Raw genomic sequence first — 12,387 nt, forward strand, 5'->3', positions numbered from 1 at the left:
TCAAATTCCAGAGTTTCTCAATAATTTTCCTTGATAATCTGGTTTCTGGTGTCCTCAGAATGTGACCACAAGAAGAGAGCCTTTTCTTTCGTATAGTATCAGTGATGGGCTCCAGTTCTCTGTATACCACTTCATTTGGAACTAACCGCCATTGCCCAACTTTTTGATATTTCTTATTTATGCATGTTCTAGCAATTCTTCTCTCTACTTTTAAAATTTTGTCAATTCTGTTTTTCTGTGTGACTTTAAAAAGAGTTTCAGTTCCGTATGTAACCTCTGGTTGAACCACCGTCTTGTAATGTTTTAATTTTGTTTTAATTGATAGACATTTTTTATTGTACGTAGACCATGTTAGTTTTTGAGCTTATATCATTTTATTAGTTCTTGCTCGCCATGCAGGTTTCTCGTCCAATTTATGTGTTATAATTTCACTCAGGTATTTAAATTGTTTCACTATTTTAATTTCCCTATTGTTCACTGTGATGTGATCTATTACAAGTGGATCCGTTACCATTATTTCAGTCTTTTCAAATGATATCTGGAGTCCTAATTTTTGTGCTATATTTTGTAAGCTTGTTATTTGTTTCGTGGCTTCCTGAATATTATTAGCTAGTAATGCTAGGTCATCAGCAAATCCCAAGCAATTTAGGTTTATTTTATCTTTCTTAGTTCCAATTTTAATATTCATAGGATTTTCCTTGTACCATTCTCTCATTACATATTCAAGAGCACAATTGAATAGCAATGGTGACAAACAATCTCCCTGTCTCACCCTGTTTTAATCGTAAATGGTTCAGATATTTCTCCTCTAAATTTTACTTTGGATTTGGTGTTTGTTAAGGTTAACTGTACAATTTTTATTAATTTAGGATGAAGTCCAAAATTCCGTAATATTTTCATCATTGAAGATCTATGGATGCAATCATACGCCTTTTTGAAATCTACAAAGGTTATGACTAGTTGTTTTTGCCTTCTTTTGTAGACATCCATAACTAACTTCAAGGTGGTTATCTGTTCTGGGCAGCTTCTCCAGGATCTAAATCCTCCTTGATATTCTTCCAGTTCCAGTTCTAATTGATCTTTACAGCGGTTGTATAGTATTCTTGACATGATCTTATACGTGCAGTCCAAAAGGGAAATTCCTCTATAGTTGACTGGATTTGATTTTTCTCCTTTCTTATGTAATGGATGTATTATAGCAGTAGTCCAATTTTCTGGTAATTTCTCTTCATTCCAGATTTTTACTATGCATTGGTGTAATGCTATCTTTACTGGTTCTGCTGCATATTTCCAAAGTTCAGCAAACGTTTGATCTTCTCCACTTGCTTTGTAGTTTTTGAGTTCTTTCAAAGCTCTGTAGACATCATTAATTGTAGGTGGATTTATATTTTCTGCTGGTGTTTTAATTGGGGTTTCTGTGTTTATCTGAAGAAGTTCTGGGGGATCTTCACAATTTAGTAACTTGTTAAATGTTTCTGCTAGAATTTCTGTATTTTTACTATTGCTATGGGCTAGGTTATTATCTTTATCTTTTAACATTAATGTTGGAGGATCATATCTTTGTAATTGTCTGCCAAATATTTTGTAATAGTCTCTTGAGTTTGTTTCTTCACTATTTGTTTCTATCATTAGAAGTATATCTTTTTGGTACTGACGTTTAACTCTCCTTATTATTTTTTGTGTTGTCTTCCTTTGTTTTGTGAGTTCCAAATATGATTTTTCTGTTTTTTCATTTTGATGCCTTAACCAGGCTTGGTGTCGATCCAACACTGCTTCATCACATTCATCGTTCCACCACTGGTGTTTTTTCCTTGGATTTATAGGGGCAACTTGTTCAGCTATTTGTTTCAATTTGGGAATTATTTCTTCCAGATCATCTGTTATTTTTATATCCCTGGTTTGTGCTTCATAATCCTCATTTTCTATCAGTTTATGAGGGTCATAGGTTCTCTTCTTCTTCTGGTGGGATTTTTTCTTTGCTAATGGGGTTAATTTAATTTTAATTTTTATCATGTAATGATCTGATCCGGTATCTGTCCCTCTCAGTACTTTCACATTGTAAATTTCCTTGTGGTAATTCTTATCCCTGCAGACATGGTCCAGTTGCCATTCTCCTTTTTTCCAGTCTGAATGTTTCCAAGTTTTTAGTTTACTTGGTCTTCTCTTAAAATACGTCGACTTTGAGATCATGTCATGGTTTCTGCAAAATTCCACTAGTCTTATGCCATTTTTGTTTGTTCTTCTTTGTGCTGTCCATTTCCCTATTATGTCTCTATATCTCTTTTCCCTTCCTAACTGGGCATTGAAGTCTCCAATTAAAATTTTGATGTGATTTTTATTAATGTTATTCGTCGTTTGATCTAAGAGCTCCCAAAATTTTTCTACCTCTTCTCTGTGTTCTTTTTTATTATTTTTATCATTTGTCGGGGCATGGGCATTTATTATTGTGTACATTTTATTTGCAGCTTTTAGAGTTAATGTTGAGAGCCTGGGAGATTGTGCTTTAAATTCTATTATGAACTCTATTATTTTCAGACTCACCACGAATCCTGTTCCAAATTGTGGACACTGTTTCATGACTCTTTTCCCTGGTATTCCCTTATAAATCCTATATCCTTGTGATTCTATCGGCTCCTGATCAGTATTTCTCATTTCTTGAAGTCCGGTTATGAGAATCCCCTTGCGATCCATTTCATCTGTCAGAATTTTGAGTTTGCCTGGTTGTATGAGGGAATTTATATTGTGTGTCGCAATGTAGTTTATTTGTCCTGTCTTGAGTTTTGGTCGTCTGTCCATTTTGGGTATTTTCAGATGCTTCGACTCATCCAAGTTATCTTTCAGGTGACTGCCCACCGTATCCGAGTGCAGTCTTCCTTGGTTATTGCCAAGCGGTGGATTATTCCTTGAAAGATTTCCTTCCATGTTTGACTTTCAAAGGTAGTCAACCTTGTATGGAGCAAGCTCCGAGTTACAACTACGGTTGTTAGCTGTAGAGGTTGTTTAGTGTTTGGTCCGCGAGAGCTATTTTGTTTCGCTCAAGTCCGCCGTAAAACCGGTGAGGACCCCCCTATCCGCCACCTGGGACGCGCCACGTCGGAGTATCACCTCTCCACCTGCTACGACACCATAGTAGGTTCGTGGACAAATGCTTTCATACATATGATTTTACATAATAGTTTACATAAGTATTATTCAATCAGTGGCACCAGAAATGACGAACAGGTGGAGATAAGAATCTCATAACATTTCATAAACAGTAAATACACAAAAAAAAAACAGTTTATACAAATATTCACATAAAATGCTTTCCGTAGTTCAATAAACAAGTGGTTGACAGTTCCAGCAGTAGCACCCAGCAATGGTCAACAAGTGCAGATACCAACGAGTGACATCATTTCAGTACAAGCAGTCCATCAGTGGCACCCAGTAATGTTGAACAGGTGCAGACACCAACAAGTGACATTATCTCAGTAGAAGCAGTCCATCAGTAGCACCCAGTAATGTTGAACAGGTGCAGACACCAACAAGTGACATCATTTCAGTAGAAGCAGTCCATCAGTGGCACCCAGTAATGTTGAACAGGTGCAGACACCAACAAGTGACATCATTTCAGTAGAAGCAGTTCCATCAGTGGCACCCAGTAATGTTGACAGGTGCAGACACCAACAAGTGACATCATTTCAGTAGAAGCAGTTCCATCAGTGGCACCCACTAATGTTGAGCAGGTGCAGACACCAACAAGTGACATTATTTCAATAGATGCAGTCCATCATTGGCACCCAGTAATGTTGAGCAGGTGCAGACACCAACAAGTGACATTATCTCAGTAGAAGCAGTTCCATTAGTGACACCCAGCTATGTTGAACAGGTGTAGACAGCAAGAAGTGACATCATTTTAGTAGAAGCAGTTCCATCAGTGGCACCCAGTAATGTGGACAGGTGCAGACACCAACAAGTGACATCATTTCAGTAGAAGCAGTCCATCAGTGGCACCCAGTAATGTTGAACAGGTACAGACACCAAAAAGTGACATTGTTTCAGTAGAAGCAGTTCCACCACTGGCACCCAGCAATGTTGAACAGGTGCACGCACGTACAACAGTTTGAAGGCACACACAATTGCTTTTACAAAATTATTACCAATGCTCTTACACTAAACATACAAATTATAATAAACACACAAATGATATCAGATAATTGTCATATTAACTATTACAATACACAAATAACAGTAAACCTATAATATTTATGGGTGTCAGTGCAAGCCACAACAAACAAGTAAGAAAATATTTAGGAGATAGGTCGGTACCAATTATTTAGGATTAGGAAAGGAAAACACTCAAAACACACTCACTCATCTTTCATCCACATTAAGTACTACTGTGTAATTGAATAGTGTTAACTGTGTAAATGCAATTCTGTCCAAACTTTTATGTTCAACTTATGTATCAAGTAGTGGTGGCAGCAATGTATAACAGTCAGTAATAGTTAGTCAACGTCATAATCATTATGTCAAGAGCAATGTTTGCCAAGCCAAATCAAATGTACGGTTGCTGAACAACTGTCAGTGTGCCAAGATATGCAAACACTTCCTCTCTCCAAAAAAAAATAAAAAAAAAATAAAAAAAAAATTATATACTGCTTAGTGATTTAACAAAGTGTGTGTGTAGACAATCTTTCTTCCACTTGAGTGTTCTAGTCTGCCATCTTCATCCTCCTTGTTCCACATAAACCAACAAAAAAAAATATGCTCTTCACTTACTTCACCTCTTATCCACCAAAACTCCAATAATCACAACTTCACACAATCTCAATACCTCAATAATACCTCTTCAATATGTCGATACATATAAACCTTATCACTAATATCATTTCACTTCCATAACAACTCTTTCCTCTAGTCAGTCTCCTCGAACAAGCACAGATAAAATCATAGAGCAAACTTCAATTCATCATCCCATACAATCCGAAGACACAATGTCCACAACCTCTGTGTAATCCATCTGACCCAAATCTTCTACTCATTATGAATTATAGAATACATTTTGGTTACCTTGTCCATCATTAAATAAAAGAAATGCATACATGACCTCTAACAGCCTTTAGTTCGAATAACTTTCAGTAAGTAAGTACGAGTACGGAGTTTTAATGATCGTAATATTTCACAGTATGTTTACCACTTCAAGAATCATGGCAAAACAGAATCAAACATGTCTTGCGTCAGTGTCACTTGCTATTTCAATTGCTCACGAAGAATGCAGTGTAATAACTGTCAATGATCTAAACCTAGTGTTGGTATGTCATATCGTTAGCATCCTCCCTATTAGCGTAAATTTATAGAGATTCCATAAAACCTCCAGCTCATGTGACTTCAAAGAAGTTTCTTGTACTAATGTCGTTCGTAGAATTATAGCAGTTCATTTTCTTATCTTAAAAATGTAAGGCACTGAGCGTAAGCAAAACATGCACTAGCGAGTAAATATACCAGTAGAGAACACAATGTCAACAAGTGGATGCAGCACAATTCCTACAACGAGGCTCTGCCAAGCGAATAATCTATAATTAATACCACAGTGTAACCTAAACTCTATGTTCGTACACAGTATATCAGCATTTCTATATACCAAATTAAAGAGTAGTTATCACAACAAAACAGAAATGTGTAAATATGCAATCCATACGCAAAGCAAATATGTATCTTACATAATAAACAGGTCATTAGCAGCATATCAGCATAAGCAAATAAATGTTCATATGTCATCTTAATAAGTAAACATGAAGGCGCAAGCAGATAAATCACAAAGTATAACTTACATACATAACTACAGTCATCACAATTAATCAGGTGACAATTATGATTTAAATAAATAAGCACAGCAGGCATATAATTAAAAAATATGACATCAGTGAAAAAGCATAGCAGCCAAGCGATGCATAATATACACAAGTAACAACCCTGTCCATTAATCAATCATTGTCAAAATCAGTTAATGTACGCAAGCACGTCGCTTCACAAGTAAATTCATAGAACATGAAATTTAGTACAAAGTATGAATCACGTAATTGCGAGCAGCAAATTACGTCTAAAGTACGTACCTAAGTGGAAATATGTTACCTGAAAAATAAACTCAATTAACAGTTACCTTTTTGGTTTATTACTTTTTTCTTCGAAATTACATTCTTCCTGAAATTTTCTCCATAGCAAGTTCTCTTAACGTCGGAGACACACAGAATTTACCTGAAGTTCTTAAATATTTTATACAACCGTATCATTGTGTATTTCTTTACGGCTGTCAGTGCATTCTCACTGAGCGCTCGATCAGCTGTAGGTACGCGTGACGTAGGAAGTAATTGTTTGCGGTCAACGACTGCCTTGTGCGGCGCGCAGACTTGACTGTTGCTTTGAGTATGTGCCGCCGCCGGAACACGGTGCGGTATCCTTGTACTCTCCGTATGTTTACGTATAACTGTCAGTTTCTCAAAAGTATGTCATTCCACAAAACTTTTAACGTTAGATATATGATGTATTCCCTTAGAGCGCCGAGATTTAAGAGTTTCTACTTCGACAGTGTTATCATGAATGATTTTGCGAACCCTATATGGACCGTTATAAAGCAGAAAAAATTTGCGACACAAGCCAATTCCTTCGTGAGACAAACGATGTAACTTAATTAACACCTTTTGACCAACTGACAAGTTTTTTAAACGACCAGGACGTTTACCTGATTTCTCTCTTCTAGCAGCCGCAGATGCAATATTTTGCAGAGCCAGGTTCACAACTTCAGAATGCCGCAGTTTCCGTGTAGGTGGAAAAGGAACGATTTCAGAAATGCGATTTGTCGGTGCTTTATTTTTTAATATCAATATCGGCGGTAAAGAAGTTGAATCATTAGGGAGTTCATTCAGAATGTTTTGAAAAATATGAAGATACTGATCCCAAGTTCTGTGATTCTGATGACAATAAAGTCGACACAATTTATTGATTTCCTTCATCCATCTCTCTGAAGCGTTAGATTGAGGGTGAAAAAGTGAAATGAAAATTGGTTTAATCTTACGACGCCGTAGAGTACGAACCCAAATTTTAGAGCGAAATTGTGATCCATTATCTGATATAACCTTATTAACATGACCCACTTCTTTAAGAAAATGTTTGATGAAAGCATTAGATACTGAACGAGCTGTTGCTTTGCGTAAAGGTGTAAAACACACATATTTTGATGTCAATTCCACTGCTACCAAAATGTACGCAAAACCATTAGTAGAACGAACCACTGGACCGAACAAATCGACTGCAGCCATCTCCTTTAATTTCGCTGGAATGATAGGAAACAACGGTGCTCTGTGAGAAATATTTGGCGGCTTAGCCTTTTGACATAATTTGCATTTGGCAAGAACTGATCGGCAATAGTTTTCTGCACTACAACGCCGTTATCTTCTATCTCTTGAAATAAGTGTGCACCTAGGCCTTTGTATAACGAGTCCGTCGCCAAACAAAAATCTTTAGATAAATCCGGATGTGAAAGAAGTGGAGCAGCAACTAAAGCATCACGAAGTTGTTCAAAGTCTGACTGAGCTTCCTCATCCCAACACCAGTTAGAATTCTTTCCAGATAGTTCACACAAACGAGATGTGGCCAAATCGTCCAATCTAACAAAGCGTCTAAGAAAATTACAGACACCAAGGAAACTACGAACATCACGTTTTGTGGTAGGTACAGCATAATTACGAATAGCATCTAGTTTCTCTGGATCAGGAAGAATACCTTCTGTAGAAATAATATGACCAAGAAATTTCACCTGAGAACGACCAAATTCAGATTTTTCCAAGTTCACTGTAATGCCAACTCTTGCAAAAACACCGAGCGAGGTGGCGCAGTGGTTAGCACACTGGACTCGCATTCGGGAGGACGACGGTTCAATCCCGTCTCCAGCCACCCTGATTTAGGTTTTCCGTGATTTCCCTAAATCGTTTCAGGCAAATGCCGGGATGGTTCCTTTGAAAGGGCCCGGTCGATTTCCTTCCCCATCCTTCACTAACCCGAGCTTGCGCTCCGTCTCTAATGACCTCGTTGTCGACGGGACGTTAAAACAACACTAACCTAACCTAACCTTGCAAAAACACGTAATAATGAATCCAAAATTTTGTTATGCTCACTCCAAGAACGTTTAGCAATAAGAATATCGTCAACATATGAAGTAATATTGTCACGAAGATAAACAGGTAAAATTTCGTTTAACTACGAATGAATGCTGCAGAAAATATAGTAAGTCCAAACGGTAATTTCCGAAATCACTTTTGGGTAAAATAGTCATATCCGGTTATTCTGTACCGAGTCTCTAGATAGATTGATAGTCGAAGAGTTGTTTTGATAGATGCAAAGAATAGTGAAACAGTAGGCAGCGGTGGAGAAAACTAAAAGGGAAATAGCACCACTACAGCTCGGGGCCCTGTGCACGCTATGGCACATATTCACTTAACGTAGTGAATCCCCTGAGGACATTAATAGCCGCACATAATTTCCAGTTTGTGACTTAATGGCCAATTTGGTGGAAGTGCGTACATAAATTGATCTAACCATGAACATGGATGTATGTCGTTCTTAGAATTGCGAAAGATCTTAAATTTCCGAACAGTTAAGAAGTGTTTATAGTCAAAGTTTTCTCCTCGTGGCGACAAAGACCTACCGCGTCTGTCCCTGTCCCAATGTCGATTATTGTCAAGTTCGCGCGCCTGGCGCTCTTTTGTTGCATCTCGTAAATGAAGTAAATTATTGTTTTCAAAGCCCTCTGCTATCTGTGATTCTAAATTTCTTCTGCTGTCTTTTCCTACGATTTCTCCTTCAATTTGTTTGACTTGCTTTTGTAATGCCTCAAATTCCCTTTTAACGCGTTCATTAAATTTTCCCTGATTTTCAACATGTTTATTTATGCACTGGTACTCTTCGGTTTTTGAAAATGGCAATGGAGCTGTATCATCTGAATCTCTGTCCCCATTTAAACTAAGACTTGTCAGTTTATCTGAGATCTCCTCAACTCTTTCTGATGAGTCACCTATTTTTTCTTTCTGTTTATTTACGTCTTCCGTAAGTGTCGCGACTCGGGTTTCGGTACTGTCACATTTAGTAGTTAACTGTTCATACTCTTGCGTTAAGTTATTTATTCTGTCATGTGGTACGGATTCCTCGATTCTTTCAAGTATTTCTTCCTTATCGTGTGCACGTTGTAAATTTAACTCTGAAAATTTTTGTACTATCACGCGATCTTTTTCTTCCTGTTTCTCTTGTCTAATTTCTGTCGAAATTAAACTATTATTGTGAGCATTCAAAATCGGTTGTACTTCTTCTCTAATTTCTTTCTTTGATTCATCTTTCATGTTTTTGAAACATGTCCCTGTTCGTGAGCCTAACTGTGTTTCCATTGTTTCCATCTCGGTTTTACTTGTTCCTATTTGTGAGCCTAACCGTGTTACCATTGCTCTTAATTCAGATCTAAAATTTAATATTGCACTCATCAACTACTCCATATCTTCTGTCGTTAATCTCGTATTCTGAAAATTTTTTGATTGTGAAAAATATTGAACTGTTTCCGGACTATTTTCCCGACTTATTAAATTGCTTTCCACTTCATTATTCATCATCCTGTTCTCCTGTGTTGGCGAGTTCGCCATGTCAACAATTTCGTTATTCTGACTATTCATCATATTTGTCTTTTTCATCGATCGCGTAATCATTTACAAAACATACAAAACTCGTCACTATACGAAAATTACACACAATGAGACTTTATCTCCAACAATATCATTCACACGAAATGCTTCCCTCAAACACGATTAACGAACAATTGAAATATTCATAACTGCACAAAATTGTCAAACGCGTATACAAGGCATCAAAAATTAAATTTTGCAAAATACCATTAGAAGAATGACAATTACCAAATCTACACATGCAATATAGACTACAATTACTAAACTACAAATCACTACAACAACACTACTGTCTGCTATTTTTACAGTCAGAAGAATTCCAAGGGACGATCCGAAGCAGCGGTCGCCACGTGCATGGGGGCTTAATTAAATTAAAAATGCAAATATTTTTTAATTTTAGTCGCTGTTTGTCCGATTACGAAGTCTCGTAAACGGTTGGCCCTGTCTGGTATAGTACGCAATCTGACTGCATAGAACAACAACAAAGAATGAAACGAAATTTCCGTTAACACAATTAATTAATTAAGTCCCCAGCAACTATGAAAGCTACGAAACAACAAGGCACAAGTGTCGCTGTTCTGTGTGTGGAAGTGTGATTCAACGTACACATCTGGCACGGTTCTTCCTCAATAAGACCAGATATTTTAAACACCATTTATACTGAAGTAATTTTTAAAAAAACCAGAAATACTATAATTGCACATAGAAACCAGAAATACAGTCTAATACAAGAACACGAGCCAGATGCTTTGTTGACTGAACCTGTGACCAAGAGGCATTATTGTTTAAGACATTGAAATAATAAAAAAAACGGAATTTTTTACCTTCATATATATTGACGAAAAGCACACTCTGATCATTACAGCATCCCCAATCCAATAACATCTGGTGTCTAGCCCATCAAAACAATACTACAAATTCTGAACAAGCACTCACTACCGCAAGTTCTCAACTACGACTCGCTACTGCAACATCTCAACAAGCACTGCCTACTGCTACTTCTCAATAAGCACTCTCCACCACGACATCTCAACCAACACTGCCAGTGGAGGCGGCTGAATAATGCTCTTTGGCGCAATCTCTGGCGCTGTGGCTCTGTGTAGCCACCTTTCAAAGTGCTCCTACTGTTATTCGAAATCGTACCCTACACGAGCTCCTGCTGTGCATCCAGTGTGTCTAGCACGCGGCCTGGTCGTTTGCAGCCGTTCAACTTGCCTCCTTGAAAAAATCACACGCCATCATCACCGAGGCAGAACCACTTTTTATCGGAGAACACAACAGGCTTCCACCTAGGCCTCCACCGAGCTCCCTCTTGACACCACTGAAGTAGCAAATGGCTGTGGTTTGGAGTCAGTGGAATGCACATTACAGGGCTTCTGAATTAGAACTGTCCTTGATGTAGCCAATTTGTACCAGTTCGTTGTGACACTGTGGTGCCAGTCGCTGCTCAGATTGCTGCTGCAAATGCAGTATGATGCGCCAGAGCCATACGCCAAACATCTCAGTCTTCCCTCTCGGCCGGCCGATGTGGCCGAGCGGTTCTAGGCGCTTCAGTCTGGAACCGAGTGACCTCTACGGTCGCAGGTTCGAATCCTGCCTCGGGCATGGATGTGTGTGATGTCCTTAGGTTAGTTAGGTTTAAGTGGTTCTAAGTTATAGGGGACTGATGACCTCAGATGTTGAGTCCCATAGTGCTCAGAGCCATTTGAACCATTTCAGCCTTCCCTCTCCGCAGTGCCATGTGGCCATCCTAAGCCCGGTATTCTTGAGACCGTACATTCTCGTGACCACTACCGCGAGCAATAATGCACAGTGGCTACATTCCTGCGTAGTCTTTCTGCATTATCTCAGAAGCAACATCCAGATTCTCGTAGCCCTATTAGACGACCTCGCTCAAACTCAGTGGGTTGTTAATAACAGGCTCTTTGTCACCTTAAATGGATTCCTGGCCAACATCAACTCACCTCGTACAGCCTAAAAGGTATCTAACGTCACGATCGTTACAGCGTTTATTAAAAAAAAAAAAAAAAAAAAACAACTTGATTTGCATCCTTACAGTCGCGCTTCTAGCACCACTCTTGTGGTTTGTTCAAATGGCTCTGAGCACTATGGGACTCAAATGCTGTGGCCATAAGTCCCCTAGAACTTAGAACTACTTAAACCTAACTAACCTAAGGACATCACACACATCCATGCCCGAGGCTGGATTCGAACCTGCGACCGTAGCGGTCGTGCGGTTCCAGACTGTAGCGCCTTTAACCGCTCGGCCACTCCGGCCGGCCACTCTTGTGGAACTTGCGCGAAGTTGGAATACGCATCACTTTACAGATGCAGAAACGTTTATGTCGCACAACTCCTTCTTGGTCCTACGATGTTTTCCGTCGTTGTATACAGAGTTAACATTAATAACACCGACTAATTGCAGGGACGTATTCCTGACTGGAAATGGAGGAAAACGGCCTCCTGAACATGTCGCGAAATGCATCGTTGCCACGGTAGATGGCGCTGACGAATGAAAGATCCTCTGCCCACGTGCCGTGCCTGTAGCCCACAGAAGACGATTATGCAGTCTGATGATGCCAATTCTGGGAAAGGTTTCTCCGTTGGTAAAGAGGACTGATGACAGAAATTCCATAATTTTGATGGTCTGGAGCAAAAAGCATCGACAAAATCCTTCCCGTAT

This window comes from Schistocerca serialis, chromosome 1 (genome assembly GCF_023864345.2).
Source record: "Schistocerca serialis cubense isolate TAMUIC-IGC-003099 chromosome 1, iqSchSeri2.2, whole genome shotgun sequence".
In the NCBI taxonomy this organism is placed as follows: Eukaryota; Metazoa; Arthropoda; class Insecta; order Orthoptera; family Acrididae; genus Schistocerca; species Schistocerca serialis.